Below are 9441 nucleotides of genomic sequence, written 5' to 3'. Positions count from 1 at the left end.
GTGAATCATTATTGCTGAGGCTGGGAATCCTGTGGGGTTTTGTCAGAATGGCTGCTGTTCAAAATCTTGTCACACCATAGCCAGTTCCTCCCTCAGAGCTCACCCAAAGATCCTTTTCTGTGAGGAAAATAATAAAGGAACAGGTGTGACTGATCCATTAGCACTAACTCATGCCAAATCTTTCATGTTCCATATTCAAATTCATTTCTGCAGCCTTGCAGACAAAATGCTCTCTCTCTCTTTTTTTTAAAGGGATGGCTAGAATTCTAAGTGAAATACGTTCTCAAAAAGTACAGGGGTGATGCTTGGTGGATTTGTGGGCAGCAAATGGAGAATTTTGTTTGTTCTTTTTGGAAATAGGGTGTAGTAGTACTGAGGATATTAAACAATCTCTTTCCTCCCACCCGCCACCACTTGTTGTTCTATGGGTTCTCCTGACCCCCTAGAGTAGTTTTTTTTGGGGGGGGGGAGAGAAAAAAAATCTCTTTGTAGTTAAATCTGCCCCCTACTAGCCAGTCATTTACCCTGGAGGGCATAGAACCATTTGCAGAGTCAATAATTTCTAGCAACCCCTTTTGTGATGGGAATTTTACATCTGCTCTCCTTCCTTGGTTTTCTGATTGGGTGTAGATATGCAGTAAAATTCCCTGCACCATATTGGCCAGGTTACTGGGGCTTCCAACAAGGTGGTGTGTTGCCATTTGGTCACTGGCCATCCCAAGGCATGTTGGGATTCTTTTCTCTGTTAGTATAATAGAATATACTAGGTGGTTTTAAGGGATAGCCATTTGGAGACCAGAATGCATATTTAAGAGGTGAATAGTAACATAAATGCCATGCAGATTTAAAGTCTGCAGCTTCTGTTTTGTAGTGTTCTTTAAAGAAGAGGGGTACCGGTGTGGTTCAGATATCTTCATGACCTGGCAGCGTTTCTGTCTTTTTTGACACATTGTCCATTGTGCACTGGTTCTTTTTGAAGGTTACTACAGTTGTTCCACTTTGTGCCTAGTGTTCCCACACTGTCCAGTTGTATTGCCCAGTGTAAGAAATCTGAAAATATATAAAGAAACTCTTGGGAGAGGAATTAATGCTGCTGTTGTTTTAGGAATTCTCCAGTGCAAAAGCAGGGGCATTTCATTGTTTGAGTGAGCTTAACAATAGGGTCTCTGTTTTGTTCCTGGCAAGGATGCTTCTGTATTACAACTTTCTGAAGTACTGATTATGGTGTGTTTTCAAAGGTATGGAGAGGCACTAAGATTGAAACATTTAGTTTTAGATTTCTACCCCATCCTGTTTCCTCTACAAGCCGAGTGCCTCATTTCTGCTTACAGAAGGAGAAATGAGTCAGAAATAGATACCGTAGTTTGAAATTGTGTAGTGATAAGCTGTGACTGGCAGTCAGCAAAGAAAGTACTGCTGGAGCTCTGCAGTATAATGTTTTGAACTGCAATACAAGATAATGGCTGGAACACCAGAAACCCCAAGTAATTTTGGGCCTTTAGGAATGCATCAACTGTGCCTTCCGATTTTCTTTTCTGCAAAATGGTGGGTGTGAAAATGCCTAGGCTTCCTTAGAATTTAGTCCCAATTGAAATAAATGTGTTTTATAACTCATTCAGATTTTATGAGGGATTCCAGATGCACGAATAACTAACTTCTGAATATTTGATTAAGTTAATACCTGAAATGGAAACAGACGCATCTCCTTGTGTGTGCTGTGCAGTTCAGCTTGTGGCAGATACCTTACAGCAGTGTTTCCCAACATTGTGCCTCCAGCTGTTTTTGGACTACAACTCCCATCATCCCTAGCTAGCAAGACCAGTGGTCAGGAATGATGGGAATTGTAGTTCGAAAACAGCTGGAGGCACAAGGTTGGGAAACACTGCCTTACAGGGTTAGCTCAAGCATGATGCTTCAAGAATGTGGGGTGTTGGTGGTGATTTGGAAGTGCAAACGATTGCAGATAAAATGATCTCTGTTACCAAAGTAACATGTGAATTGAACCTGTTTTCATGTCACTGCAAGCATTTAGATATACTGCCATGTAGAGAAGTGGATGACTCTGCCCTGGTCATAAGGGAAACCTCTTTTATTGTAGGGAGAACGCAGATGTGTAGCTGCTCTTGGCTTCAAGGTTAAAAAGCAAATTTATGGTTTCTAGAGTGCTCCATTGAATTGACTGTAGGAGAAATGGTCAGGAGGATAAAAAAATTTTGTAGCTGGTAAGAAAACCATGCCTACAGCGGGGCAAAAACTCTTTGGACGAAAAGGCACAAATGCAGAAAGAATGTTTATCCTTCTGAACCTGGGTGAAACTGCCTTGCACTCCTGTGGTGATGGATTTGAGGAGAACACAAGTAGGAGGGCTTGGAACGAGTTTTGATTTTTATTGCATAGAAGAGATAAAACAGTGATTGGGAAGCAAAGTGAGAGATTTCTTGGTTGCCCAAGGAATATAAGAGACATGTTGGGGGAGTTGTGGATGAACTATGGGGTGCAGGAGGCAAGGGACAAAGCTTTTGTATACGCCCCCTTCTTACCCCAAACCCTGCAGTTTTTAATCTCCCTGTCATCAGCTGCTTTGAACTGATGGATATGCACCCAGTGACAGGGTCACAGAGCAAGGAGAGCATTGGATTGGGAGTGTTGTTAGGTGAGGGATTCACAGCTCCTTGTGTTGACTGAGCTGTGCTAGCATGCTATTTTTCTGCGAAGGTAAGGGGCAGAGACTCCTACCCCCCCCTCCCATTTATCCTCCTAACACATCAGGATGCTTGTCCTCTACTTGAGTTGGTGCAAGTGTCCCAGTTTGGTTTACTCGTGTCGTAAGTGTCACCTTGCAGCTGTTCTCCGAGTGACAAGCACATGGCTTGCTGATAGCAGTTTCTGGAATTTCAGCAAGCACAACTGTGACAGACAGACACACTCATTGCTTCTGAAGAAAGACCAATGCAATTTTCCTCTGCGGGGAGAAGGGAGAAGCGGATTTGTCTGTGGCAAAAGCCACAAGGTGTCAGCACAGCCTGCGCTTTTGCTTTGCAGGTGCAAGGAAAATAGCGATGCCTTTATGAATAACCATTAGTGAACTGGTTTAACCCAAGGGGCCTGTGTTCTCTGTGCCCGACAAAATGCCAAAGGCTGCGCAGACAAATATTCGCTGGACTGATTTTAAGCAAAAATCCAGGGGAAACTCCTAGCTTGCTTCTCTTGTATGTTAATCCTCTTTTTTACAGTATATGCAAACCTGGATCTATTCCCTGCAGATCATGGATGTGGACTCTTCTTCAGGCTACTAATTTAGTTCAGTTTGTGTAAAACAGATCTGGTTTGCTGAAATACTGTGCATTCATTGCAATTCGGTTGCTAAAGATATTGATCACAGAAAAAGTACTCTGCATGTTTACTTGGGAGCAACTGCCATTGTACTGTAACTTCTGAGTGTGCATGCATAGGATCAGGCTGTACAGCTTCCCTAAGAATACATATGCAGAAGCAGGTGTGGCTGAAATTGATGGGGCTTCTGGAGGAATAAATATGGTTGGTACTGAGTGCTAACATCAGGGCTCCCCACCCCCCCTGCTGAAACCTCTTAGGTGGGTGACATTGCCATTATAAGAGGACAAGGGAGGCATTCATGGTGAGTTCCAGCACCTCTTTTTCCATAAGAATAGCACCGAGTAACATGTATTTATAAATTTACAAAACATAACCAATGCTTGCCTACAATGGATGCAAATATAGCTGGGATATTTCGTGTCTATTTCATTGTATTAAATCGCAGTTGTTGGGTGTTTTGATCTTAGGGGTGAATATGAAATATCTTTCCCCATAAATCCTGCTTCAAATTAAGTACTCGCTAGATCCTAAGACTTTGAAAGAGAAACCTTGGCATAATGGAAACTAGTGGAATTGAAAAGTAAAAATAAAAAAATCCAGTGCAAATACCTTGGGAGTGTTTGTAAGCTTTACCTGCAGAGGTTAAGCTTCAGTGCAAGAATTTAAATGAACTCATTTGAAGCCATGTGCCAAATAAGCTCATCTGAATTCTGCATCTCCTAAGTAGGAGATGGTGTCTTAGGCATGCTGCATTCTTTTGAGGTAGTGGCTAAAAAGAAAAGTGATGAAGAGGGAAGGCAACCGTTGTTCGCTTTTTCCTGCTATAGCTTTTTAAAGTAGAGAATGACTTTTGTTGCCTCGAGATATCCCAGGTCATTGTATTGATCAGTGAAGGTTCCCTCACAGTGTTTCCTTCCTTGGAAGAAGCTCAGAGGCCAGGTGACTGGCCTATTAAATAGAAAGAATATCAAATAAATATTAAATAAAAACAATAAATATTAGTGCAGGGGAATCTCTATCGGCCTTAGGATTCCCCCCCTCCCTGGAACTGGGTGTTTCGTTTCCTTACAAAGCAAGGGGACGAAAATGTGCCTCGAACAGCCGAACTAGGATAAAATGCAAAGGAACTTTAGAAATAACTTTTTTTTTTACTGCGAATAATAATAATAATAATAATAATAATAATAAGCAGGGCTTCGCTAGTATCCGTGCTTCCATTTCATAGATATATATCCTGGTTACACTTTGTACAAGATAGCAAGAGGACGCATTAAAGTTACAGTATGAGGCAGGATAGTAACTGGTTAAAAGTCCCAAGGCACAATTGGGGCAGTGCAGAAAACATCGATGGTAGGCAGTATACATTTTCATGTCTCTCATTTTGCAGCAGTATATCCATACAGACTATAAATAGAAAAATAACATAGGTATGTATCTTCAAGCAAGCGTCACATAACCCTTCTGTCCCAGTACTGATGGGTTAAAAATGCAGAAACTATTTACAAAAGATTTTTGTTTTGCAACTTTTTTTATTTATAAAGAGGCTTTATTCTGTAAAAGTCAGAATTAACTTCTTGTATGTTTTATGGGGTGTTCATTGTAGACAAAGGAAGGCGCTGAAACCGGGCCTCCTCCATGTTTGTATGTAAAGCAGCTGGGCTTCGTTTTAAGAAATGATGAGTGAGAACGTAACAACTATATGGGCATCTTATAATATGAACAGGTGGCCTGTCAAGTTACAGCTGCCAGAGCTCTGGGTCTTGTGTGCACTGCACAAGGATCTATCTGGGGCTGGAGGGTGTGTGTTTGCGGATGTCTGGATCTTGTGGTTGTGGAGGGAAGTCGGAAAATATGGGTGGTATCTGTTAAAAGCAAAGAGGCTGGATCCCCACAGGATTTCCACTTGCAAGGGCACAGTCACAGAGCCTTACAGTTCTCTCACCATCTTCCAGGTCCCCAAACAACTGCACCCCCTCCTTCTGCTTGCCCCCCCCCCCCCGGCAGCACAGTACAAGCTTAGCCCTCCCAAACAGTTAACAAACAGTTTGAGAGGAAAGGTTAAAGAAGAATTTCTAAAAAAATGGGACAGGTACAAGAAATATGTTAGAAAATATACTGAGAACAAAATTTCTATGATAGCGTTTGAGTAAAAAAGGGAAAAAATCTGTTTGGATTTGCAGAAATCAGTTTCCTTAAGAAATAGGAGTGTCAAATGATATGTAAAAACAGAGATAGCATGGATTGAATATACACTCTGCGACAAAAAGAGGAGAGTATGCTGATGGAGATAACAGGAAGTCCAAAGATAAAATTTACTTTCTTTTCTTTTTTTCCCCTCCTTTCCCTTTTTTTCTCTGGGAAAGGAGTATTAGAAATACGATACGAAAAATTGTAACAACAAACATAAATGTATATGTATATGTATGTATATGTATATGTATACAAGCATGAAGAACAATGTTCAGGTTTGGTGATGGGAAAAAATGAATAAATATCATTCAAAAAAAACAACAAGCTTAGCCCTCCCTGCTGAATTTCGCGTCTTGAAAGCAGGCAAAAATGTGGAAAGCAACCCTGCGGAAATACGTTGACATTTTTCAGAACATCTGGGGAGGAACTACGCTTTGCTACTCCCGAGTAGCAGCCTTGGCACAGTTTAGCAAGGGAGGGGCGTGCTAGAGAACATAAGGGGTCACTTGCCTAAGGTTGGTGGTGCTTTTCTCTCCCAGCCCTTTTGCTTCTCCCGTGGTAGTGCGGTAGCTACCCCGTTGCTTGCTAAAGAAAAGCAGGTAGCGCTTACGTGTCTGATCACTGGGAAGTTTCTCCTCTAGACCTGCATATAATTGTGAGGAGTAATACTCCACCTCTCTCTCTCTGCCCCAGCTCTTTGGTCACATTGGATCTCTTGATAAGTAGGGTCAGCTGCCTACTTTTCAAGGAGAGATGTTTCTTGATTGTGCAGCTGCAGGCTTGATTTTGAAAGGATAGCGTGTGAATGGAACCAGTGGTGTCCCATTGGGACTGGTGAGGTTGGGGGAGAGAAGGCAGAACCAGAGGCAATGACTAGGTGAGCCAACTAATTCTAGCTTTGTCCCCATCCTCCTCACTGCTGAGTTCTGCAAGGGGACTTGAGACTGAAGAGGAGGAAGCCGACAGGCAGGGCCACTCCCTGGACTGGATGTAAGTCAGAAGGCAGAGAGCTGGGAGCTGGCAGCCTGAGCTTGGTTGTCCAGTGTTCAATTTGCCCCCATAAACCAGCCACCACTGAAGCAAGCACAACTCTCTGGAAGAGACATTCAGATACATTTGCTTTCATAGCGCCCTGACTGGAATGCCATTGATTCATTCAATTTTCTTTGTATGCCGCTTTCCCACACACAAAAAAATCATGCTCACAATGGCTTACAACAAAGAAACATGGATGTCCTATGCGATTGCGTTACATCTGGTGCCAATGTTCACTTTTCTGTACCAGCTGAAGACAGCTCAGATCCATGTGAAACGCTTGAAAGGAACAATTGCGTTTCTATCTTTCCATCCTCCATGGTAAAATGGCTTAAGGCCAGCCTATTACTGAAAAAACTTTGCTGCCTGAGTTTGTTACCTTTGACAGAATCCTCGTTTGCCTTCTGCCTGATTCTTCCTCCCTCTGCAGCGCTTTGAAAGCCTTTCAGACGACTAGTGTTACACAACAACATTGTGACCCAAAGGAGTGCTCTTTGCATGCACCTGAATGTTCCTTAGTTACCTTTTCAAAGATTGCCCTTGCAGAACTCCCAAACTGCTTTCTAAACTCCTCCCAAGATTTTGTATGACAGCAGTTAAATTATGGGAAATTGTAAATAGTGCATGGCGGTCATTACTCCCCGGATTTCCCTGTAAACTGCTTTTTTTACCCAAACTTCCAAAAATGCCTTTCTGAACTCAAGCAAAGTGTAAGAGGAAAGGGTGGGGGGAATAATTATTAGTACAATCCCAAAGAACATCTTCGAGTACATGTAGAGCAGCGTTTCTCAACCGCTGTTCCGCGGCACACTAGTGTGCCGCGAGACGCTGGCTAGTGTGCCGCGACGTGCGGCGACGAGAAGGGCGATTTGCATTGTCACGTGCCTGGCGGCCGCCAATGGGCAACACTGACCCACCGGAAAGGAAGCCGGCCGGGTCACGACGCGGGGCGAGCGCAGCTCTCAACAGCCACCACCATGGGAGGGTGGTTTTAAACTTAAAGAAGCTGGCTGGATGAGCTCAACCTGAAACTTGCTGAGTAAAGGATTGTGCTGGCAGAGAAATCAGCGGCTTGTGAAGCCTTATTACAGGAGATTGCAACCAACACAGCAATTGGCAAGTGTTTCTTACAGTCAATTATATAGTCAATATAGGGCGGCACAGAGTTAATTTTTTAAACTTTTTTAATGGTGGTGTGCCTCGTGATTTTTTTCATGGAACAAGTGTGCCTTTACCCAAAAAAGGTTGAGAAACACTGATGTAGAGAATATACCCATGCTACTTCTGGTTATAGGCCACAGCCTGATACTTGCCTTGATATGCCCCTTCTAAATTGTATAGGCAGAGTAGCCCAAAAGGAAGCTGCAGATTTCTGCTGTTTCTTTTTGTTAAAGTTGTCCCATGGCTTTTTTTTTAATTACAGGTGTTCCAGCTTCCTTCATTGGCTTTTCCAGGTCCTGGAACAAGTGGTTCTGAGCCGATGAATTCATTCCTCAATAGAACTTTGTATGCGTTTTTACCATCCAGAACCTCAGGAGTTGTATTTGGCATGCAGAAATGCCTTTCCATTGTACATCAACTGTGGAAATGGCTTCATTAGATAATGCTTCGGCATCAAAGCTGTGAGAAAGATTGGGTGGGAATGCAGCAGCTCATTAGCTCATTATATGAAGATTTAAGGTGCAGGGAGTTGAGGTGCCCTGGTGTTTGGGGGCATTTGACTCGCATCCTTGAGGGATGTGAATTTAAAATGTCACACGAAATGGTTGCCCTCTGGTCACCTCTAAGTGGGCCAATGAGCCTCTTTCTTCCCTACGAGATGCCATAAAAATGGATGCTCTTCAGCCATGTCAGCTGGTTGTAGAAGCTCCTGGTCAGTAGCTTCGTTTGCAAGTTTTCATTGTTTTCTCAAGCGGTTGGCCACCAACCAAATTACTGCTGCTCCCTCGTTTTTCTCCCTCCTTGCCTCACCACCCCCAATTTCCCCTGCGCTGTTTTAAAACAACTCTGCAATTCTATGATATAAAAGGGGCACACTAGATGAGGCAGTGGGAAGGCTCATTTCTTCTCTTTCTATAAACTGTTGTAAGTATTCCTTCCTCCATATTAAACGGGTGGGGAACCTCTATTGCAGGGGCCAAATGCAGCCTTCGGACCACTCTGTTCAGCCCCTGCCCAGCGCCCTCCTTAGGGGCTTCTGCCTGGCTGGAACTACAATACCAAGGGACAAAGAGTTGCAGCCATTGCTCCGCCCACTTTTGCCTTTGGCCACACCCACCACTGGCACACAGCCCCCAAAGGTTTCCTCATAAGGGAGTGCAACCCTTGGACTGGAGATATTCCTCACCACCCACTACAGGCTTTGCGAGCCATTCCAGGAGATGTCTTTCCTTGTATGTCACCTGAAGTGGCTGGAGGGTGAGGGGGATGGGGAAGACCGACATGCTGCAGATGAGGACACAGGAGGACGTTTCATAGGGAAACAGGCTCTGCTTAGAATCAACTGTTCCATGTTTCTAGAGAGCCACCAGCTTCTTGTTACTCCCTCTTTGGAATGGAGGTTGCTTTCCAGCTTTTGCACCTTTTGTTTGCAAGACACCATGAGGGAATTCGTGTGGAGGGCCAGCATGTGCTCCGCTTGCAGCCTGGTTCCTCTTAAGCTCACTTTACCTAATTTGTTGACATGCTGAAACGATCACTGGCACATTTGCCGTTTCACTTATTCAGAGCTGCCAAAGAGACTTGAGCAATTGCCGCATGAATGACACAGTGGCCTGCTCCAGTCAATGGACACCAGTTGTGTGGGAAGGAGAAGAGAGAGAGGCAGGCAGGCAGGCAAAGACAACATCATGGTTTGGTTTGCTCCAGGTGGACTATTCC

The sequence above is a fragment of the Zootoca vivipara genome, chromosome 1, assembly GCF_965207765.1.
Source record: "Zootoca vivipara chromosome 1, rZooViv2.hap1.1, whole genome shotgun sequence".
NCBI lineage: Eukaryota > Metazoa > Chordata > Lepidosauria > Squamata > Lacertidae > Zootoca > Zootoca vivipara.
The sequence above is the reverse complement of the archived record's forward strand: the minus strand, read 5'-3'. Positions refer to the sequence as shown.